We start from the raw sequence: 25,409 nt of genomic DNA, 5'->3' as shown, positions 1-25,409 counted from the left end.
CCTGCATATTGTGAACCACTCTCTGCGCGCTTCCTGGGTGCCTCTCGATTGGCGTCTGTCGAAAGTTGTTCCCTTGCCTAAAAAACCGGGGTTAGGTCTTTCATTGGATAACATTAGGCCGATAAGCTTAACGTCTAATCTTGTGAAAATTGTTGAGAGGGTTTTATTGGCCAGAATCGAAAAGTTTTTAAATAGTGCTAACATTTTGAGTCCTCGACAGGTGGGCTTCAGGCCAGGCTGCTCGATATGGTCGGCGCACATAGACCTAGAGAGCCGCCTTCATCTGGCTCGTCGTTCCAAAGAGGCCGCAGCGCTTGTGACATTGGATGTGGCCAAAGCTTATGATTGCGTGGAACATGGCATACTTTTAGAAAAGATGCATCGATTATGTTTTCCCGAATATATTACTTCGTGGGTTAGGATGTTTTTAACCGGTCGCAAATTCTTTATTGCTCAGAGCGGCGTTACCTCCTCACATTACAATCAAACGCGAGGCTTACCTCAAGGATCCGTTCTTTCTCCGGTTTTATTTAATGTCTTACTCAGCGAGGTTCCCGTTATTGCGGGCGTACAGTCGTACTTGTATGCTGACGATCTGGCGTTTTTTAGCTCTTCAAGCAATGTACATGTCTTGTTTCAGTCACTGCAGCTTTATATGTCGACCTTAGAGTCATGGCTGGATGGCCTCTACCTATCCCTAAATGTCGACAAGTGTGCACTCTTGGCATTCCCAGTGAAAGACCCAATTTCGATTGATCTGACATACAGACAGAAATCAATACCGCAGGTTACCTCTCTGAAATATCTAGGAGTGTTGTATGAGAGCACTCTGAATTGGCGTCCTCACATTGACTTCATTGCGGCGAAAGGGGGGAGAGCGGTTTCCGTGTTGAAGAGATATTGTAATAAGAAATCGGGTATGCGCAGAGACGTCCTCCTTATGCTCTATCGCATGTACGTGCGCCCTATTCTGGAATTCGGCTGTATCCTTTTTTCTAGTTATCCGTTCTACAAGCTCCGACCATTGATTACATTAGAAAGGCAAGCTTTGCGATTGTGTTTGGGATTGCCAAGGTACGTCCCCATTCGGGTATTGTACTGGGAGGCTCGAATCCTTCCTCTGATATCTCGTTTCAAGGTGTTGACAGTTGAAGCATACCTTCGTGCAATGGAATTGCCTATATCACGATCGCAAATGGTTTTTGTACGCTCCCCAGCGTCCTTTTTTGCCCAATCATGGCCCACGTACAAGCGTCCACAGGTAGTGTTCGTCCAGTCCTTGCTCGCCCCTTTAAATATCAACATATTATCTGTACCTACGTTTGATTATCGCACTGCGATGGTGGACATTGACTTCGTCAACATTTTTCCCTCCAATGCCAAATGCTTGCCGGAGAGAACGATATCTGGCCTTTTAGAAAACTACCTAGAAGAGTTCCCGACACATGTGGTTATAGCCACAGATGCTTCTGTCCGAGACAAAAAAGCTGGTGTAGGTATCTTTTCACCTGCGCTTGACTGGGCATTTCCTCTTCGTCTTCCGAATTTCACGTCAATATATTTGGCAGAATTTTTGGGAATCGCGCTCGCTCTTCGAAAGCTCAGCGAAGAGCATTCCCAGGTGATCATTGTGACGGATTCTTTTTCGGTTTGCTCCGCTTTATCTTCCCCAACCGTTTCTCCACTTCGCCGATCGCTGTCGATGCTTATACCAGTACATGTCAGGGAAATCCGGCTGGTCTGGGTCCCAGGGCACAGAGGAGTTGAACTTAACGAAACTGCTGATTACCTGGCAGGAGTAGCACTGTATGGTCCTCTCGTTGATACTGTGCCCCCGGTAGCCTATGTTGTTGGAACTAGGTTTCGAAGGTACAGTTCACTGGACAGCTTCCCACCAGACAGCATCGCTGGCTGCCCAGACATTGAGCATCTCCGGTACTCTTGGAAGTGTGACTTTGCGCAGTCTCGGCTGTGCGAGGTCACACTGACTTGCTTGCGATGTCGAACACCTAATTTGAATTTTTATCTGCACCGTGCACGCATAGCGCCATCGGCCACCTGCAGCTTCTGTCAAGAGGAGGAAACACTTGACCACTTCCTGTTGTCTTGCCGGCGGTTCTCTTCCCTCCGAAATCGTTACCTGGAGGCTCCCCTCCGGCGCCTGGGTCTCGCCTTGTCGGTGCCTAATTTATTGTCATTTGGGGCAGTCGGGCTTGGGCGGTGCAACGGGGATGTTTTTCGCGCTCTTCACTCATTTATTGCCGAAACAGGTCGCTTGCCTTGTTAATCAATAGCTTCAACCCATTTTTATTCGTTTATTGAAATACCTGTTGGTACAGTAGTATTGAATTTCTTTTGGTTCCAAAATTGTTAGCATCACTGTACCCTATTTTCCCTTCGTTTGAAACTAATTACTAAGCTTCTTTAGCAGTGAAATCACAATAAGACTTGGCCAATCCCCCAGAGTGGGTACGCGCCATTCTTGTTCCGGATCCAACCAACCAACCAACCAAGACACGTACCGGGGGTACGCGACACAAGGCGCTCTGCAGAAGGCGACGGCCAAGGTGGCTAAAATATCACACACCGAATTCGCGAACTTACCCATGGAGATTCTCATCGTCCCAAACAAGCCCTACATAATCACCACAAACATCGACGTCGTCGACGCGCTTGTCAACGGAGCGGTGGGAAGTCTCAAGCTTTGCGAGCAAGGAGTGGTGGTCTTGACGCGACGGCGCCCGGTTTCGATCCCACGACTCTCTGGCCGCGACGAGAGGTACGTGGCGCAATTCCCGCTGCGCTACAAACCGAGACGCGAGCATGGCTACGAACGCGCCTTCTGTCCTTCACTCATTCAGATGGTGCGCGCCGTCAAGAAGACCTATAACAATGTTTCACGGTTTCCCCGATAAGCATTTTAGCTTCGCCCCTCTCATCACCATTCACTTCGTGGAGATGGCGGGATTTTTTTTTCTTCTCCTCACCTTCTTTTTTCTCTCTCTCTCTCGCATCGGCTCGCGCATTGCGCGGAGAAAGTTGCAAGACGTTCTCTTCTGCGCTGCGCTTTGCCGTGCCGTCTGCTAGCATACGGCTCCGGTTGCCGCGATTGTTTAACGGAAATCTAAGAATCGCCGTCCTTGAAAATATGAGTTCGTAGTGCTGAGGCGTTGTTAACACGGCACAGAACTAAATAAAATGACCCTTATTTCGAAACGTTGGCTATTCTGAAGTACGTATACAGAGAAATAATTTTTCATTAAAACTGAACGCAGTCGGCGTGGGATTTCTTTAATGCTCGTTAATTTGAAAAGTTCGTTAATGTGGGGTTCGTTGTACCCATATTTAACTGTAGTAATCTGCCACAGGTCAGTGCCCACGTGCGGCACATACTCACGCTCGTAATGCTTAAAATAGTCTTTCTTGGGCTACGTATTACGTTTACGCATTCTGTCTTCTCTTCATTCACACATGTCACAAAATTAAAACAACGCGCCAACCTTCCTCTCCTTAGTCACCGCCGTTACTCGCCAAAATGGCCCTATTCCATAGATACTATCACTCCTCTCACCCAGTAGGTACATCCCCCCCCTGCCCAGAAACTTCTTGCCGCAGTAATAATTCAATGCAGCTATCATATCCTCGCCCTAGAACCACCACTATCACAAACTCATTTTTTATAAGCTGTGCAAATCTTTGGAATAATCTGCCTGACTATGTTGTACAAACAAGCGAGCCTGAAGTATTCAAATGAACACTGCTTGCCATGACCTCATTCTAGTTTATACGAAACTGGGGTATATTATGTTATCTACAAATTCTAAAACTTGTATATTGCTTTGAAACTCATGCCTTGCATTTTTTTTCTTTTATTCACTGTACTACTGTTTCTTTTTTATGTGTGCCTTATCCGCCCCTCATGTAATGCCCCTTTTCCATGGGGCCTTTGAGGTAACAAAAATAAAAAAATAAACAATCCAATTTTTGTGTCTGCCTGTCTGTCTATCTGTCTGTCTGTCTGTCTGTCTGTCTGTCTGTCTGTCCGTGCTTTGATTCGGCCGGCCGACCAGAATATGAAATATTTCTGGAACGAAAAGATTATGTAGGCAGAACCTTTCCAAGTCACTAAATGTGGTTCTATGGATCATCCTTGCGAGCATTGCGGAGCAAAAAGAAAATATTCCTTTCCAAAGATCTAAATATGGTGCCATAGTTACTACTTGTCACTGCTTCTGAGAAAAAAGAAACTATTAGGCCTACTTGAGGCAACACACCAATACATAACTGGTACTATAGTTGCACTAGATGGTGTTCTTCAGATTGAAAATAGCTGTGCGCTTCATATTTGCGACAGCACAGAAAAAATTACGCATGGAAAACAATATTTGTACGAAAAATACAGTAAGAGCTCACACTCAAGTCTGGACTTCGAGGCCGCATTTCAAGAACAACAATAACGAAAGATTCCAATAGATGGCGCACAAGCAGTAGAAGGTGGGAAAATTTAATTAAATTAGGCAAATCTCCCCCGTGTTTGTCGTCGAAGAAGAAGCGAGATGGAAGGGGAACAGCGTGAGAATGGGCGGGGAGGGGAGAGAGGCATTCACGTGGCAAGAGCGGCAAAACATTACTGTCTTTCGACGACATTTGCAGCAAATTGAGCAGATACGGGGCCATTTTGTTTTTCCCTTTAAATCGGCATCTTTAGGATTCAAGGCATGATGTTTTAAGCCATAATTAATGAAGGGAAGGCACTAGGCTTGCAAGGAGTATAGCGTGTAAGTGGGGAGCGGAGGAAATGTAATTGGATTTCCTCAGTAGTGAGCACCTTGAAGCGAGTTTTTTAAGTCTGTTAAAGAGGGTATCCGCTTCGTAGCAGTGCATAACTACGCCATTCGTGTTGAACCGTTGTTAATAACAAATCGTGCAATTATAAGGTTATAAGGTCAACGGGAGTGGTGGTGTCAAAGCCAGGGGATAAGAAAATTGTTGCCGTGGCAGCAGCATTATATTGGCCTAGCCGTACGCTGGTTGTTGTTGTTGTTGTTGTCATTGTCGTCGTCGTCGTTGTTGTTGTTGTCGTTGCTGTTGCTGTTGTTGTCGTTGTCGTTGTTGTTGTCGTCGTCGCCATAGTCGTTGTTGTTGTAGTTGTTTTTGTCGTTGTTGTTGCCGTTGTTGTCGTTGTCGCCGTTGTTGTCGTTGTTTGTCGTTGTTGCTGTTGTTGTTGTCGTCGTTGTTGTTGTTGTTGTTGTTTTGTTGTTGCTGCTGCTATTGTCGTTGCTGTTGTTGTCGTCACTGTTGTTGTTGTTTCAAGATATTATTACGGTCTCTGCCTAAACGAAGGTAGTTCTGTGTGTACGGGGCATAATCCTTGGATGATATGGTTTGGGTTTTTGTTGTACTAAATGCGGCGGCTAAACGCCCAGGACGACGAAACGTTTTATTTCTTGATTATCTACAGCGGACACTGGGCTCTAAAACAGGCGAAGCAAAAGCTTTCCTCCCGCCATAAATGCAGCGATGTAGGCCGTAAAAGCTTGCAACTCAGTAGCACCAAGTCCCCCTTAATACTGCGCGCAACTATCGGTGCTGTGTCCCGTCTGCACCCGACATCGGCCCCGCCGATCATTCCGAGCGCCACCGCGATAATAGAAAACAGCGAAGTGCTACTTGCAAGACGACGAGAGAAAAAAACAAAAGAATAGGCTGCGTTAGGCACGGGAACGTTCGGAGGAGATATGGCCTACGTCGCCTACACGCGTAATACACGGCGTGCAAGGCGGAATCGAGGGCAGCCAGGTTCCCGCGTAGGAAGGCAGCAATTAGTCGGTTCTGCCGCGCCGCCAGCAGCTACAGCGACGCGGGGTGCTAAGGAGCCCAGATAATAATGCTCAATGACGGGAGATTAGCGAAGTTGCTCGCGCGCCTTTTTAGCGCTCTCGATGCTGCTCGACGCCACCACAGGACAAGATCGCCCGCCCACGTCGTCAAAGAAGGACACTTGACCGAACTTCGTCCGTTTCTCACTGGCTGACATCTAAGCAAAAAAGGCAGCATCGAAACGCGTAGCTGGAAATTACTCCGTGCAGCAAAACCGGGAATTGGAGAGGTTCGCTGGCTGTCTTATTTAGGCGTGGTTGCTCCAGTACAGCCGTGCTACAGGGCTCACCGTGCAACACCGTCCGCCACCGCCACTCCCTGCACGCATTTCTTCTTTCTGTTTCGACGTTTTTCTTTCCGCTACATAATCGTTTCTCTCGAGTCCCTTCAAGTGACGTAGGCGCAAGCGCCCGGACGCCAAAGACCTGTGCAGAGCCGTGAAATATGATCCCTTGGCGCCATCCCCATAGTAATTCACGGCGCTGAGACGGTTCGCTATGCCCTGAGAGTACAATGAAAACAAAAAGGGCACCGAACGGCAAGTCGTATGTGTGTCAGGTCCTTCGCTGCTTGTCGGTGGGCTGGGGGCACCACTTAGAGCTGTACAATTGCAGGATTTATTGCATGCTGTGCATGGTGGCGCTGCTGTTTGATGTCAGTTCACGTGCAGTAACCCGAAGAGGCGTGTCTAACTACACGAAAACCTGCAAGGGTATAATTAAACTCAAAATTCCTAACTAAAAACACGCGTGGCTTAATTGTACGTTGAATGAAGGGGTCTTTGTGTGGTTAAATCGGGAATTTCCATATTGAAAAGTCTTATCCGAACAACAATTTTCTTAACTGCATGCGCGCATGTGTAACTTAGTACGTTGATGTAATTTAGTACATCTCCCGACGCGGTGACGCAGTGGTTATAAGGCGTTGTAGTGCTATGCCCAGCTGCGGTGGCAGCTTTTGCATACATAAAGACGAAAAGCAAAAAAAAAGCGCCCGTTTGTCCAGATTTCGGCGCACGTTAAAGATCTCCAGGTAATGGAAGTTAACTAGGAGCCCTCCATTACGGCTCCCTCATAGCACAGGTGTGGCTTCCGTGCGTTAAACCCCACAGTTAATCAATCAATCACGTAATTTAGTACATTGATGAGTTTCGATGGAAGTCGGAGGCCTGTACTACTTGTACAAAAGGTTGGGGCTACTTGGGCTGTGACGCTGGATTGACGGCTCAGCTGAACACAACAGTTAAGGTTTACCATTATTGCACGCATTGGAGTGCGGGTACGAACTAAATACTCTCGATTTTGTGCCAGCGATATTTTTATGGCCTAAGGAAGCTCGGCTGCCCGAGTTATTCATCGCTCAGGGATAAAAATACTGCAGACAACGGTCCTTCACAAGTCGCTTTGGAACCGTGTTATGCGGGCAGGGCGCAGCCAACCCACCTATACATCCATGTATGCGGAAGGCTTTTAGTTAGTACCGAAGCCCGATGCGGGGAACCACAGTGTGGAAGTCAGCACTACAAGCCACGTGTGTATACATGAAAACATTACCTGTCAAATCACTATTCTAGCTTCGTCACCCGTGTCTGTGAGCTCGACAATGGACGCATAGAACTCCCCCACTACGAGTAATATGCATTGTAAATTGAGGCGAAGCTTTGCTTGTGTGTCGGTTCTCTAGAAGCGCCAGGTTTATGAAGCAGTTCTGCGCGTCATTCGATCTGTTTCTCGTTATTGCCCACGATGTGAACCATGCGAAGGGTGAAGGCAGCTCTACCTCCACTGCAGATTTTTGCCCGTCAGTGTGAACGAAATAACTGGCACATGGATATACAAGGAGTTGGGACAATACATTTGCCACATGAAATAATTTTGTATGCAAAACTTGGGCCGCCTCTGTACTGATGTTTGCACGAGGATTTTACGATCGACACATCTTATTGCGCTTTCAATTAAATAAAACCCAGATTTGTCTTATGGCGTAGACGTCTGCCGGTTACGTTTTTCCCCTGTCCATGCGCATGTAAAAAAATCACAAAGTTTTCTACTATGTTCATAAGTAAAAAATACATTTCGTTTGATTGTGAAAAAAGCAAGGCATCGCTGTCGCTGTGTTACCTGCGCTCGAGGTTTGAGCACTATCAAGCGAGCCGTTCGTTCAAAACAGAAAGAAGTTGCAGAGATCCCTGAGCATGTCCTTGCAAGTTAAAAAGGGCCCATCTCCCCGCGAGGGGGACTCGAGTAAATGCGTCGCATAGGGGGTGGGTGTATTGCGTTAACGTTTAGTGTTTGGGGAGTTGGTGGTAGTGAATGCGTTGTATCAGCAGCTTCATGGCGTAGTTCGAATGAGTCAAGGATATAAGGCGCGTTCGTAGCCTCCCATTCTGTGTCGGTTTTGTGGCGCAGTGGGAAGAGCACCATGTACCTCGCGTTCCGCCCACAGGTAGTGAATGCGTTGTATCAGCAGCTTCTTGACGTAGTTTGAATTAGTCAAGGATATAAGGCGCGTTCGTAGCCTTACATTCTGTGTCGGCTTTGTGGTGCAGTGGGTAGAGCACCATGTACCTTTCGTTCCGCCCGCAGGATCGTGGGATCGAAACCAGGCGCCGGAAAGTATTATTTTTTATATAGCGTAGGGGGAGGGGTGCGGACCTGTTGTTGAGAGCGAGGAGGGTAGCGTGATGCGGGAGAGGAGTAGTGGGGGAGAGGGCGCACCTGGAACGGCTGTTGCGGACGCCGAGGCACGCCAACGCCGGGTTACATCGTGAGTTAAAGAAATGCTCTGCATTTAAAACACAAAGGCGTGGATGCGGTTGAGCTTCAGTGAGTGTGGAGGCCAGAGCGACCACAGCGCTGCCACCTCGACCACACCACGCCTTTGTGTGTGTCAGGTTGAAACTACGCGCCTTGGGCCAGCTTGCGCTATTTAGTGAACCGCCCGCGAGACACCTCCAACTACGCGCACATCACCATGGTTCTGAGCAGATTCTGAGGCACGCACTATGGAGCCACGACGGGCCGGCATCCATTTTCTCCGTGTCTTATTTGTCCTCTTGACACCATTTAGTGCACATTTCTGTACCTTGAGTAGGAGCAGGGGGGGGGGGAGAGACAGAGAGAGAAATAAATGTCTATTGACTGAAAAGACTAGCTAGGACAGGGTCCGAAACTTTATTTAACAGTGAGATTGAGCTGGTAAATTGGCGGGGTCATCAGTGCAGGACTCCGTTGGTGCGGCATGCCGTCTTCGCCCTTTAAGCGAGTCAAAGCTGCTTACTTAGGACCGAGCTGGCGAGCCCACTTTCCCATCTTGAACGCCGTGTTCCACTCGGCGAAGGCGTAGAGTAGGGTTTAAGACACTTATCTGTAACCGCGCATCCCTGTGCTCGATTGCCGTCCCCGGCACGTTTCGTTTAAAAACATTGAATGAGGTAATTTTTTGCGGCAGGTTTCGACGTTATGGAACGCCTTTTGCAGAAGCCAGATGAGTGCGCGCTTTCGCGTTAAGACATCATTAAAGTGTCCCCTTTGTTTGCAGGTGCCTGTACATTGTTCCAACCTCCTGCCACTTCCTCCGTCGAAACAGGGCAGCGCAATTTTTCCCCCCAAGAAAGCCCGCACGGCGCAAATAACAAATCCAACGCCGGTATTCGCATTATTACCACAACCCGCCGGCGCAATTCGATTTCCACGGCGCTCGCACATTAAGCCTGCATCGCGCATAACAGTGATGTAATAGGGAGCGGAGATAGCAAGGTGCCCAGCGCAGACAGAGACCGCGAACGCATTCGGGCCGCTTCGCTTCGCCGCCTTTGCAATCGCGTTTACCCTACCCCGCTGGATCGTTAGAAACGCACGGCGACTTCCACGAGTTCCCGCCTATTTCTTCCGTCGGCGCGAACAAGCGGTCGTGTAAGATTCTTTCGAGCCGCGCATTGACGCCCTTGGCTGGCCCATTGTCTCGCATCGTGGAGTGCGCGCCGATCACGTATTCGCGCCCTCCCCCCACCTTCGGCGAGGCGGCCGCTTCCAAAGGAACATGCGCTCCCGCCTGCGAATCGATTAGTGTACGCAAATGCGCTACACGTACACGCGGCCTCTCACTCGGGGCCCGTTTCCTCCCCTGTGTGTGCCCTCAGCCATGGCTCATCCCCTTTGCTGAAACAATGGAGCCAAATGTCAAGACGTATTACGCAGCAGCTTCGCTTCAAGTTTCCGATCTGGCGCGCACTCAAAGCTCGCGTGAGTCGCGTTTGTTCGCGGCTCCTGGGAACCGCGCAGCGGCTGTGCACATGTGTATACAGGCGCTGCGGGTCGCCCGCTGGAACGCGTGCCGCGAATTGCAATCTTCCTGTAGCCACCGCAACACGTGGGCTCTCGTTCTCGAGTGACTCGGCGTTCATGTATACTGCCGGGAAAACGGCATTTAACCACGTCTCAGCAACGTTCTTGCGCCTTTGTTCATGAAGAACTTATGAATTTTCGTTTCCCACGGCTGAGCTCTACGGGGAACAAATTAGCTGCTTTTCTTTCTCAAGAGCTGGATAACCTCATGGTCGTTTTCTCTGCGCCTATTTGGTAACAGGAAAAAAAACGGACTTGTGCTCTTATGATTCACGAGGACACTCTGGAATGCTTCTTCGCGGCCTTGCTGAGTACAACGTGGAAACGCAGCAATGGCTATCTCGGAAGCAAGCGCCCGTTGTCTTTACGAAAGCAGAAATGTAGAGACAATAAAGTAGGCACCTCCTGTGGCTTTGGAACGAACGATTGTCTTGCCGCTGCATTTGAGATTTTTTCAAAGCGTACCAACCAGATGCCACAGACATTACGCAAGTGCCCCTGTCAAGTGCCCCTGTGTCATAATAGACTAGCTGTTTCAAAGAGACACAGGAAGCGATGTACCAATGTGGACTTCTGCCTGCTTTTTTTTTTGTTTCGCTAAATGTTTCACTATTGTTCAATAACGTGCCTCTGGTGTCCTTTACTGTAACTACACTAGTGTATTTAAATTACTTAGCAGCCGGATGGCAGTCTAGAACGAATGAGCAGATAAGAACAAACCATGATGCTGCAGAAGAATACAGCAGTAATCGTTTTGAAAGCTATTTTGAGGAACTTCTTCATGGGTAAAAGTATCCTGCTCGATGGAAAGGTTGTGGCACTATCGACAATGTGTATTGTCGCGAAGCCAACGTCTGTTTATGTTTTCTGGTTGTTTTGAGTTCTGTGCCTGCCGCCAAGGCTCTTGCTTCCAAGTGTTTTGTGTGAAAATGGTTCGGACGCGGCGATGCCCTGGACCCCTTTTTTTCTGAGAAACGCCTCTGGTGTGTGTGTTTGCCCGTCGGACGACCAGGAGAAGGAGACGCGGCTGTTACGAGGGCCAGCGACCCAGCTTAGGTTACCGCGCCGCAGTGGCGTCTCCGACCTCCCGTTGCGTCTACGCGGGCCGCTCTGTGCTCCGAACCCTAGGTCTATTTCAAACGACCGCCTGTCTTTTTCCTTTGAAGTTCGTATATACTACTTTATGCTCAACAGTAATTCTTTGGCCGGAAACGGGCGCCTTCGAGTTCGAACTTTGTGTCTTCCGTGATTGGTTCATTTTTTTCCTTTCGAAAATGTAGCTGATTGGAGCTAAGAAGCGTCTGGCGGATTGGCTGCAGGGGTGCCTCAGTCCCCGCGGTCCGCGCGCTCCAGAATACACTTTTTTCCACCGATACGTCCCCCACCGGACCGCTCGACGCGGATATAACACGCCTCCGCCGGCTATTGGGAGCAGCTGCACCAGCGAGAGCCACCTGCTGCTGGTCGTTCGGGCCAGACGCCGGGAGCCCTTCGCCCGCCAACTATGTTTCGTTAAGGACTCTTGATTGCCCGTTTTCTCCTATTTTTATGTAACAGTTGTGACGTTTTGACTCTATGTTTTAAATCGAAGTATCAATCATTAAACAAGTTGATTGATTGATTGTAGGGTTTAACGCGCCGACGCAACGCAGGCGATGAGGCGCGCCGTAGTGGAGGGCTCCGGATTAATTTTGACCACCTGGGGATCTTTAACGTGCGCCGAAATCTCGTACACACGCGCGTTTTTGCTTTTCGCCTCCATCAGAAAAGCGGCCGCCGCGGCCGGGAATCGAACCCGCGACCTCGTGCTCAGCAGCGCAACGCCTTAGCCACTGAGCCACCGCGGCGGGTATTAAACAAGTTAACCTTTGAACCTCTGAAACCTGCGAGTGCTTCATCGCCGGACTCATCGTGCAACAGTAGCGGTGCTGGACAAACGTTATCGTTACAGCATTATTAATAATGTACGGTATCGAGTTGTACGGTATTTTACGGTGTTGTACGGTATCTAGTATTAATATTGTACGGTATTGTACAGTAATATTGTATGGTATGGAGCTATATACTGCCCCATCATCCGTTGATGATGGGGCAGCATATAACTAAGCGCTGTTCTTGTTTCCTGACAGTGCTGCCCCATCCCATTTCAGCATCATTTGCTGCATCTTCTTGATTCTTAGAAATTGGAAAAATAAACTGGCCTGAGAAGCTTCTAAAAAATTTTTTTTCAATTTCTATGAATCAAAAAACTGCCTTCATGCCCATTCGTGGCATCAGTGAACCGCTCAATGGCTTTCTGTTAATTGTTTGACGCAAACAAATTTTCCAACTATACGGCGCGAACGAGGTTGTACAACAGTCAGAAGAGTGCACCACACGAAGCACCATTGACTGGGGCGCAAGTGAAACGAGTGCAAGGCACATAACACGATTGTATGTAATTTGCGGTTTAGTATATTTCTCGGTGAATTAGCTTGATGTAACTTACAAGTACTGTGGTTTTACCCTGTCGGACAAAGATGGGGCTGGCCGTCCCACGGTGGGTTTTTGGTGCTGCTGTAATGACTTGCGTCTTCACATTATTGGCATTAAAAACCGGCGATTCCGGCTAATTGTGACAAGTAAATGAAACTCGGCGTAATAATGTAGTCGCCTTAGCGCGCATCTGTCACGTAATTGGTTTCGAGATAGTTGAAATAAAACAAGAGTTGCAGCTGTTTTGTTTACGCAATAACGTCCCGTGGAAGCAGCAGATGGAAATTCGCACTCGTTTACAAATCCACGCTGAAATAATTCCGACAAGCAAATAAAACTCAGGGTGAGGATAGAGTCGTTTTAGTGGCCAATTACAGTGTGATTGTTTACAAGATATGTACAATAGACTGAGAGCTGCAGGGCATTCGTGAGATAGCTGACTTCTCAGTAAAGCATTTTTTGTGTTGGACACCACACGTGAGTGCGGAATTGGACGGCAACAAAAAGACCTATCAAATGGCGGTATTAAAACTTGCTGTGTGGGATGGGAACGGTGTGCGTAAGATCGCGCTCACGCACAAAAGCGCTCACTTTTCGAACTGCCACGTCGAGCACGCGAGCAGCTTCCCTCCACAAGCTCTCCAGAAAAGAGGTACCTCATTTTTGGATAGCACCGAAAAAACTTAGGCCACTGTTCGGCAGTCTTCGTGCTTGTGCGACTGACCAGCATCACTGCGAGCGCGCCCATCACCCCTGCGCAGTCATTTCCCTGCCCTTTCCAACTCCTTCCGAATCGCTGACCCCATTGAGACGCCTGACCGATGGAGGTGCTCAAAGAGCGCGTTGTGTTAAGGAGGAAGATGAAGTGGCGTACGGCTGTCCAATCTCCTGCCTGCGCCTCCTAAGCCTCGCTGGCTCCCATTTTACTTTCGCTTGCAGCCGCCTTGCATCTACAGGAATTGCGACGGAGGGGGATCACAGGAGCTTGCCGAAACCACTACGAAAGCGGCTCCTACAGCGCAACGCCAATCAAACAATGAACAAAATGTGCTAAGTTCATCCGCACATACCACTGCAATCACACAAAACTTTTAACTGCGGACGAACAAAAGCACTACGCACGTGAGGCTTCATTGCCATTACTCATACGGACGATTTCAGACCAAACACCAGTGTGGCTTTACGAGCTGAACCTTGTCTCATCGGCCCTGAGTTCTACATGTGGCGTACCAGGTGACGTCACGTCAGGCATATTGTTACTGGCTGTCCAGAGCATGCATGGGATGTAGCTTTCTGCTTATGAAACTTTGAAAGCGATCCACCACGGTTTCCTTTTTCGAAAGCGTTATATAACTCTGGATTCCTTACTGGGCGGGGTGTATTTGCGCATAGTCCTGCCGTTTTTGAAAGACATAAGCCTTTGTCGATGTTCGTGATTTGCCATGCAGTTTTTACAGCAAAGCTGCACAGCTGTACCCCCAAAGCTTTCATCGCCCTGGGAAAAACTATTTCCGTGGGCAAAAACGCAATGCACCAAGACCTGAGACGCCAAGCGCATGCTTCAGGCTAATCAAGCAAACGGCATAGTGCTCAGAACCCGGAACAAACATCGAGACCGCATTATGGATGATAAGGCGCCTATGAACAATGGGCACCCCCCCCCCCCCCAATATGTGTTCCTGGTAAAGATTATGTTTACAGATTATCTTTTAAGGCTATAGGCAGAACTAGTGTAACTAAATACAGTCAAACCCGTTTATAGCGAACTGCAATATGCACAGCGATTAGTTCGATATATCCAATAGTTCGATATAGCCGAACCCGCCTATAACGAGCTTATTGTTACGGGTTTGCAATCCGTGAGAGCCCCCCGCCCCCTCCCCAACTCCGCCATCCGCGTATGCAGAAACGAACACCAGTAACCATTACGACCAAAATAATCAATTTATTGCAAGTATCAAAGCTACTTTCCGCCTTAACTGCCCACGTTGCAAAAAAAAGAGGGGGGGGGGATTTTTGTTTTCCCTTTCGTTTTGGCGGCTTCAACTAGCATAGCATTCTCTACACGAAAGATTGTTTGCACCAGTTCGAGTCCGTGTCCTCAAAAATCTAAGAAGCATTGGCGGAGCACATCGACGGCCGAAAGCGCTTCATTATAAGCGTCGGACGAATTTCACTGGCGACATCATCGGGAATGTTGGCGAGCTCTTCCCACAGTTCACCGATGCTGCTGCTTTGGTCCGCACTCACTGACTGGGCGGGTTCCGTCGCGAGTCCCGCGCATCGGAAACAGTTCCGGAAACTATAGGGCGTCACGTCGCTCTCAGTCGCGGCTCTTGCTCCGTGGTCGCGGCCAATCCACATCTCAATCACCGCTCCGAGATCATGCATTTCAGCGGCCATTCTAGGCGAGCAGAGTTCGATATATCGGATGTGAACTTCGTTATAAGGAATATGCTTCCCATGTATTTCCGTAACTGAAATATTTTTGTTCGATATACAGCATAATTCGCTTCGTTATAGCCGGGTTTGACTGTAGACGCCCAAGACTAGACGCCCAAGACGCCGAGCGCATGCGTCAGGTTAGGCAGGAACCAGCATTTTCCGCATCTTTGGACCCACTTCTGCTACTGAAAGGCTATTACATGCGTTATCTTTAATTCGCGTTCGGAACGTATACGTCAGTCGCGCGCACGACTAAAACGCATAAACAACAAAATGGCGGCGCCCACGAACCATCGCAGTGTAAACAGATGTCACGTAATGCGAACTGGCCAATGGTCGTGGCGGCAGTACGGAACAATGGGAGAAAATAGTGCCGATACTCTGTACCCTTATCTAGTGACACTACCCGAGCGCAAGCGACAAGCCCGCCAATACGACGAGAAACGTTTCATACCATCCTCCATCGCCATTTCTAATGGTTTATAACAGCTTTGCTGGACATCGACATTCGCAGGGCGGGATGGCGACCAATTTTTTTTTAATGTGGTGCTTGCGCGGAGCAATTGCCGGCACGCCTTTCAAGTTAGGTAGTAAGACATAAACTACCTAAACCTAAACCTTACCAAAAGAGGACCCTTTGGTTTTGCACACGTTAATCACGGCCTTTGTAAGCGTCGTTTAATAAACTGTGCTAGCCTGTTGTCGCGAGCGAAGCCGCGTTTAATTCCTTCGCACTTACATGCTCCGTTTAAAAGATAAAAGAAAACGCTGAAGAAGCCTAAATGTCTGCGTACTCGCGTAAAAAATAGCTGTAACAAAACACGGTGCCTCAAAAAGGGTTCAGGGGTGCTCCAGCCCCCTTTGTTGTCAAAAAGAAGGAGTTCAGTCCCTCTGGTCTAGGGCATGATTTTATAATTCATGGCTCTAAGACAAGAAATACTGGCTGGAGTGATCGAAAGTCCTAGGCCAATACGACTGAGTAATTTTGCCAGGAATCATACATCTTGGCACCAAAAATGGCCATCCTGTTCGCCGAAAATTCTTCCAATCATGCGTTGGCTTACCCAACAGCGCCGCATTGGTCCCCGAGGGAGCAACCGCTATTCGGGCACTACGACAGCCATCGCTTTCATCGAGTACAATGCAACGAGCTTGAGAACACGCTTTCATTTTATACACTAGGACATATCACCAAGCCGTACACTGTAGGTGAAGATATTTACAGGCCAACTCGCGCTCCACCCACACCATTCTATGCGTGTTCTATTGGAGTGCAATGACATTTTATTTCGTTTCCTGATCCTTAAGATATGAAAATTCGAAGCACCACCTTCGGCATTGGGTACTCGTGTGCGTTCGTGCATGCATGCGTGCGCGCGCGCGTGTAGGTTTGTGTGTAAACAGCGTACGCTATGCTGTGTGCATTGACATTTACGGCACCACTAGCCGTGAATGTCCTTCCACCTCGAGCCGAGGTGGAAGGACGATGCATTCGCCAAGGCGAGCTAGGCGCATGCACGCCTGCGCTGCCCAGGCTTTGACAAGCGGTAGATTCACGAGCGCATATTTCGCTCGCGTCATTTGCCTTTTTCCCACAGTCATGGGCCAAGCGGCACCGCTGGGATATTGTGTTGCTCGATGGCTGCTCTTGCGCCAGGGACGCAGGAGCCTCGCTTCCCGTCACAAAAAGAGACGGCGAGCAGCGCGGGTTATTCGAATGGAGATGCGTCCTCCCTACGTTACTCATCCTCTTCCTATTGGTGTCAAGAGCCCGAAATAATTAATCGAAAGCGAAATGAGGGTGCGCTGTCAGCTGCTTCGTGCAGCTTCGATGAAAGCTGGGGTCACGTGTGTCTGCCCCGACCGGCGCAGAGACTTTCCGAAGCGCCCTGACGTGGCATGTCACGCTTGCTCGCTTTCTGTGTTGCCTCGTGCTATGCCTGACCTCGCCATTAAGTCGCAGCGCCAGGCTCGTACTCGGAAACGTTTATATTGTGTAATGTCTGCGATGCTGGGTGACCACTCCGCCATCATAATGCGGGCTTCCAACTTATATGCAAATCTCCAGCTATAAATGCGGCTATTTTTCTCATTTGGTATCTAATCCCTGTGTATGGAACAGTTTCTGTGAAGCGGCAAAGTTTCTGGGAGCCGGCACCTGCATTACAGTCATAATGCGCACGTTTGGTTTTCTTCCCAAGTTTTTTTTTATTTATTTAATTGGTTACGTTTTAAAATATTCTGCGAAGGAGACCAAGTGACTGTCTGCAATTTGTTTTCTGTGGTTGTCCTTCAGTGACCGGTCGAGAGTGATGGCTCGGTGTTATAAATGATTCAAATCTATTTGGTTTATTCCTTATATGCAAAGAAGACGACCATATATAAAGAACTTCTTCCAAACACAGATTCATAATGACAGGCGGGACACAAAGCGCTCATTGGATGGTCACGAGTAGAGACCGAAACTTCAAGCAAAATGCCTACTTTTTCCTTGAGTCCTTATCAAGCATATTTACTCTATAAGCATGAACTGGTGCAAGGGAAACATTTTAAGCTATTCTTTATTACGCCTATAAGTGCCTATTTTGACTATATGGGCTTTTTAGCGCCCATTCTGACTATATGGGCTTATATGGGCTTTTTTGTGCCCAAATATACCTCTTTTGTGTTACATATGTCATTATTTGTTTTTTTGAGTCGATGGTCTGCAAGGACTATTCTCGCTTCAGCTGTCCGTAAAAGGGTGTTTTTCGCAAACCATTTGCAAAAAAAAAAAAATAGGCCGCGTATCTGCTCCTTTCGTTGCAAAGTTCGTCAAAAGACGATAGTCTTTACCGACTTTTGCAAAGTAAATGCCTCCCTTCGCTTTCCCGCTCACCTCTCATGTTGTTCCTCTTGTGTCGCGCTCCTCTTAAGGTAAAGACGCCAAAGGTTTGCTTAAATCATTTTAAATTTCCCGCGTTGCACTGCTCTAAACCGGGTGTCTCGATGGCAACGCTGCTGTCCGGCGAAGACGCGCGTGAATCGAGGCGCCCTACTTCAACGTTTATAGAACCGCGTTTCCCTACTCCACGTGCGTTGCAAGCAAAACGTGGAACCTATCTAGTGGAACCTTTCGTAACTGTTGCCGGTTGATTTCTTAAAATGGCGCTAGAAGCTATAGTGGCGCGGGCGACAGCAGGCGACGGCGGAGTGAATTTTTTTCTGCAGTTGATGAAGTATTTCATTTCGCAAAAGTCAAGCGTGTATGATTTTTTATAAGGGAACACTGCAAATATCACTTCTGTATTAATTTGTTGTCTTATATTTTCTTAATGGTTTGTTCTTCTTCAACAATGTTGACAAGTAGGAACATTACACCGGACTTAGACGGGTAGATTTAGCTGTGACTATATAAGAATATTGCGCGGGAATTGTTTTACTTTGGCGGGGTGGCTGAATCGAGTCACAGATAGACAGACCAAAATTTTCTGGTTTAAGTAGCCCAAGAAAGACTATCGTCTTTAAAAATCCGCGAGCCGTGCGAAAGCAGCCGAGAAACGCCAACCGTGCTCGAGCTGCCGCCATCTCGATCTTGCCATATCGCCGAGCCGCCAGAGGCCCGTACGCCGTGACACCGCAGCCGACGTCACCCTTGTCCACACAACGGCCGGTTTTATATATAGCGACCTGCCCATCGCATCCGGCGAGAGAGAGAGAAAACGTTTTAATGAGCTACCAAAACTGGGAGGCGTTCCTTCCGCACCTACGGAGCTCGCCTATCTCCTCTCCGTAGTTGGTAGTACCAGAGTCCTTCAATGCTTCTCTAGTCATGAAACTCCCGGTCAAGCTTCGTACGGGGACAAAGGCTACCGCGAGGGGCGCCACTGCAGATCGGTGGGCATCGGGCGGCCACCGCTGCTCTGTAGCCAGACCAGCCGGCAGGAACGCAGAAGCAGCATGCCCGTTCCAACCAAATGTTTTCGCCACTCACAAAATGATAAGTACATTTGAGCGGCCCACGACACGTAAAGCGAATGCGCACTGCTGATAAGGCTGCGAGCGTCTGCTTTATCTTACTTCGTGGTCCGTTTCCTGCCAAACGCGCTCTGACCACGCCCCCGGCTGCCCTCCGATCAACGCCAGCGCCGCGGTGCGGCAGCGTACGAAGCTCTCCCACAGCGTGACGGCGAAGTTTCATGACCAGAAAGGCATTGAAGGACTCTGCTAGTATCCACCGGGTCATAGAAGGTGCGTTTAGGCCAGGCCGACAGCCGGCCAACTGGAGAAAAAAAGAACACCTGCCTGAGATGCGAACCCCCAAAGAGACGTGCTACACGCGTTGTGTTCCCTCCTAGACTACGCTACGGCAATGCCGCCTGAATAACATCACAGAGCTTTAGCGTACCGTGTGTTCCGCGTGTGCGGGAACCCGACTGCGCATGCATGCACGGTCACCGCGAACCGGGCTACCCCTCAGCTGAACGAATGCACGGGCACGGCACGGGCCGGCCACCCGACAGCGGAACTAAGCCACCTGCGAAAAACAGCGCATGGACAGGACTAACGACCACCGGACGAAAAGCTAACCGCGACTTATAAAAGTACAAACCAGCCAAAATTTGCCCTTTGTTGAGAAAACGTCCGGGGAACCCAGCACCTCCGGGACGTGAGACTACCACGCATTCCCCCACTACCACAACTCGATGACTATAGACGACTAAAGGTGGCCACGCTGAATGCGTTGTAGCTGCGGTCACTAGGCAAGATACAGAGAGGCACGCAAATGAGCAGCGGCGGCCATTTTGGTGTTTATCAGTGTTGCCAAATTGCTGCTTCTGCGTCCTCACCGCTAAGTTTGACGAGGTCATCAGTAAACAACATCGCCGAAAACTCAGTTACATGGTATCTTCGGACACGCTTTCTGCAGCTGAAATGCTGCGAAGCGCGTCATCTTTAATTCGCGTTCCGAACAACGCCAGTCGCGCGCAGCCGCAGGGCAGGGAGGACAAGCTAAAGCTACCACAGTTGACCGACAGAAAACGCGTAAGCAACAAAATGGCGCTACCCATGAATTGTGGCAGTGTAAAGAAATGTCACGCAATGTGAACTGACAAATGACAAAAAAGAGTGCCGATACTCTGTACCCTTATCTAGTGACACTAGTGCTACGACTTAGAAACGTGCGTAAGAAACGTATTGGGGCCTACATGAGTAATTTGAGCATGCTATAACTGCAAAGGCAGGCATGCACATCCCATTTTAAAGCGCGGACAGACGATACACACGAATCAGATCCAACTAAGTCTCAGTCCCCGATACACTTACAAGTACCTGGGACTTAACCTGCACTGTGACCTGTCAAGGAATCATCATATCGACATCATTCTTGCATCCGCCAACCGCTCATTGGGTTTTTTAAAGCACAGACTAAAACATGCTCCATCTAACCTCCGCAAACTTGCATACACAACTGTCATCAGTCCTAAAATTGAGTACGCATCTGCCATTTGGGACCCTGACACAGCATACTTAGTTGACAAAATTGAATCCCTTCCAAATCGTGCCGTTCGTTTCATCTTTTCAGATTATTCACGTCATACCAGCGTCATGGCTCTAAACCTTCGCGCATCTTTACCTATCCTATCAGATCGGCGTAAACTGTCACGTTTATCATTGTTTCATAAACTGTATCATCACTCTTCTCTTCATCCTGATTTCTTTTCATCGACACCGACCATCTTTCCCCGACGGGACCATGCCTTAAAAGTGACACGTGTGAAATGCCACACTTCCCAATATTCACAATCCTTCATACCTCGCATCATTGTGGATTGGAATGCCCTACCATCTCACATTGTAAATTTTACAGATCCGACCAAATTCCAAGAACTTTTACACACTTACTTCGTATGTTAACTTTACTAAAAAGTGCTTTTATAGGTTCTAGACTTCTTTCAAGATTTTTTGTTTGTTTTCCGTCTTTCTTGCTTTCTTTTTTTTTTGCCTCACACCCACTTGTATTTATTTGTTTGCCTATTAACGTGCTGCTAGTACTCTTTTTTTTCTTTCTCAATGTATCCTGCCCCCTATGTAATGCCCTCCTAGTGAGGGCCTTTAGGGGTATTTTTTAATTAATAAATAAATAAACTAGCTAACCTGGCCCTTCTACTGAAGCACTTTCCCGCGCAGTTTCCTCTCCGTTTGGCGGTGCGAAAAAGGGGTTAGTTCCGGCCTGTCGTTACTACTGCCATCATGCGGCATCCATTGAAACGTGCCACTGAAACGGCTATGTCCAGACAGATAATGCGCGAGCAGTGCCGTCCGGAGTGGCGTTAGGCCTGACCTTACTCTGTGAGCTCTGACGTCCTTAACAGGTGCCCGCAGATTGAAGTACTCAGCGCTTCGCTTAGCTCATTGTAAGGACCTCAGCTACAGCTGCAAAAGCCTAATCTTGACTATAGAGCCAACGAAAGCGATTGGCCGCGGCTGTCGGTTATACTAACGGAAAGCAGAAGAAAAAAGCGCGAACAAATGATCATGATTGTTATTAATATTGTTATTATTATTATTGTGATGGTGGTGATGATAATGATTAAAGAACACGTTAGGGTACTTGACACCAATGTTTTCGCATCACTGCATCATCAGGAGTGCTTAGGTATACTTGTAATTGTTTCGATCGCGAACACTCAATCCGACAGTCGGCAATTTCACTTTGTCCCTCAAGGATTCTAGAAAACACGACCGAAACAATTGCACTACCAAGTAGCGCTTTGGCGTTTCTAGACAAACTACGGGAGCGTCGACGCTGCTTAAAACCTATACGCCTCGAGCGCGGCCTGTAGGGGCGCCACTGAAATCCCCCTAGCGGCCCGTTTCGAAAGCAGCCGCGGGAGTCCGCGCCCCGCTCCCGAGTGCCGCCGCTGCTTTTGCGGCCCGTTCACGACTGAGATTTACCGTTTGCGGGCGTTTTAATTCCATGTTTATGTGGAGCAGTTGCTCTGTTCGCAAATGGGGTGTGTTTACGAGAGTGTAAATGTTTCTGGGGCGATCTTAGTGTGGTATATTCGGTCAGTATAAGCGCCAAATGTGTGTCACAGGCCAGCGTCGCGGAACCGGCGTATGATGTTTGTAGTTACACTGACCTGAATTTACTAGCCGTGTCTCCGTAACCACCGGTTCCTCAGATGTTCATGCTACGGCTATACACTACGATTTAAATCGGTGGAGCACACCTGACAGCACGCCAGCTACGTTTGCCAATATTATACCTCAGATATTGATCACCACCACTTACAACCCAGTCTGTCTTAATTTTGGGGATATTCAACAAAAGTACGATGGACAATGCATAATTATACTCGGGGATCAACACACGACAGAGTCGTCTTGTCGTGAGGTGAGCTCCCACAAACATTCATCTGCTACATATATCATCTGCGAGCAGTGCGGAGACGGGCTTGGAATATAATCCGCGTCCGCGACTAAATACTTCTTCGAAATATCGTCATACGGCGCAGGGAGCCTGCAGAATAAAGCAGAAACTGAAATCAGAGGGCCTTATCGCATACCACACTCTTCCAACAACACCTTTCATTGCTTAATTGTTGAACAGCCTACCCTCTATACTTCTGAAAATGCGTCCGCCGTTCGATGAGCTCTTCGTTGAAGTAGAAAAACAAAAGGAAAGTGAACGCGAGATTTGTGTGTGGGATTACTAAACCGTTCATTGCTTGATTCCGCTCCGCATTTGTACACAGCGTCCCCCTCCCCCCGCCCCCCACCGATGTCTCGCGAAAAAAGCTGTGCATTTCGCGTATAGCTGGTCTAGTGAACCCTACCTGGCTTAAGTTTCGAGGAACGTCTTTAGCATGTCAGAAGCTGCACTGTTTTTTTTTTTATTTCATTTCTGTTAGAGCTGTTATGCTTCTTAATTCCGCACTTGCACAGCATAATTTTCCGGTGGTTTCATTGACTTGACTTGGTTCTTGCTATATGGCGTGTGTGGGCACATATTTAACGACACGCAGGCTTGTAATTTACTTAACGTTTTCGCATGGTTTATATTCTTATAACAGGCATTTATTATTGCCTGGGATTGGGTAATCACACCCCCGAAACACATTTTTCTGCGACGCATATATTCGAAACGAAGCCGCGTTCGTTGTCCACGCTGCAAAATGAAGCCAACCTCTCATTGTGCCAGTATCAGGTCTAAACGAGGCGACACTACAATTCATTTGTGCCTGATGTTTTGGAGGTGACTTTGGTGATATGCTGCTGCCGTCGCCGACGCCCGTAAGAGTGGCGACGAAGCGCGCAGAACCGCGTCCCCGGGTAGCTCTTGCAGGCGATCGCGTATTCTACGAAGACGCAGCTGTTTTTAAATGCAGAGCATTTCAGTAACAGAACGTGCTGTTGGGCGAGTTGGTACATACTTAAATGGAAGGTTTAGCGCAAACAAGACGAGGACTTAACGTCCCGTTTGCCACCGTCCTCGTCTTGTTTGCGCTAAACCTTCCATTTAAGCATTTCAGTAACTCGCGAGAGAGAGAGAGAAAAACACTTTATTGGTGAGACACCGGGATTCAGGTTGGGGCGGTGGCCTCAGCCCAGATGACCGAGGTGACCTGCAGCGCCATGGAGGAAAAAAAAGCTTAGGAGAGGCCCCCAGCTATCCCCGCGCATTGGCAAAAGTGTGGAGGAAGTCGCGTGTTTTCGGCGGCCATTGGAAGTCGCGTTAGCAACGGCGTCCTAGCAACAGCCCGCCCGCCGTTCGCCAGTCATGGAGGAAAGGCAGCGCCTGCCTTGTCGTCCGATTGCGAAGATTGCTGCTTCGCTTTGCTGCGCTGTGGTCTTGCGGAACTCGAAAAGGATGCTGCGAGTTGCGACAGCTGCGCCGATGTGAAAATGTCATTTAATTTCTACTTGCAAGTGCACCTTGTACCGCGTCAAGCTATTGCTCCGGTCGCGATCACGACGCGCCTATTGAAGTGCAGATATCGTGAACGCGCCGTCCCGTCGTACGCGCGGACACCCGTCAGGTAGATTTTCGGGAAGTGATACACGGTGTGCAGTACGTAGGCGACTTGCAACCGAACGATTCGCAACTCAATTTTTTGGTTATCGCCGCTGCAATATATAGTTTGCTAGGCCGACAATGCGCGGCAGTGCTTTTGCAACTGTTACAAGGTAGATTCCCAGTTGATATAATTCCATCGTCCTATTACCTTAGTAGGTGTCCGTCTGTTGACTGGAAGAGTGCTGGATCTGGAATCTGGATCTTTTTGTGGTCTCGCTCTGAATTTCGCTTTTCAACGCTTCATACTGCGAGGTTAGTGTATGAACGTTTTCAACTGATATCACCTTGAATTTATTGACACTGAGACAAGATGAAACTTGGCGAAAAAAAGTTTATTGACGCCACCCACCCTCTCATTTTTTTTTACTCAATAAAACGTTTTGCCTCCTCCTCCTCTTCCTCCTCCTCCTTCGCAAAAAAATTATATCGAAGGCACGCGAACAACGGTAAAAAAATTCCACAATTTTTTAGCGTGAAATCTGCATGAAGTACTGCTTACCTATATATATAGAACGGCCATTTAATTGACTAGTCATCTCTGGGATTGCCAGTGAAACTGCAACGCAAACTTGGGCACTTTCCAGTCCGGTAGCCGCACGGCGTTCGCCCACTGTTTGCGGCGTTCTCCATCGCTTGGGAACCTATAAACGGCGGCGATTGCAAACAAAGGATGAATGCACACCAATGTACAGCAATACTTGTCAGCGGAATGATGCACTAACCGGTGGAAAGTGACGCCCAATTCCTTGGGTACCGATCGTGACTTGCAGCCTGGCACCGAGCATTGCGGCATTGTTAGAGCGAGCCGCTTCGCAAACCTGCTGCGGCCACACTGAAGACGTGTAACAGTGTAACCGCGCGTTTAGGTTCACGGTCACGCGCTGCAAAACGGCCTTCTACCTGCCTATCAGCTGATTTCCGCCGGCTCGGCGCTGGCAGATGCAGACGACAAGAGAGGCGATACAGGACGGAGGAGGCGGAGAAGGTGCACCGAGAGAGAGAGGCAAAAAGAGTCCGCCAATGGCATGGAGGGCCAATGGTCCGCCATTCGACTTACAGAAATGGCGTTTCCGGCTGCGCTGGGTGTGACGTCAGGGCCTCTCCCAAGCTTTTCTTTCCTCCATGTGCAGCGCCCTGTCACCCGTGTTGGCGTCCGTAGTCCGCACCGCACCCCTCCCTACTATATAAAAAAAAGAAAT

The sequence above is a fragment of the Haemaphysalis longicornis genome, unplaced genomic scaffold, assembly GCF_048455015.1.
Source record: "Haemaphysalis longicornis isolate Haplotype H1 unplaced genomic scaffold, Haemaphysalis longicornis Haplotype H1 scaffold_7, whole genome shotgun sequence".
Taxonomy (NCBI): Eukaryota; Metazoa; Arthropoda; class Arachnida; order Ixodida; family Ixodidae; genus Haemaphysalis; species Haemaphysalis longicornis.
This window is presented reverse-complemented; position numbering follows the sequence as displayed.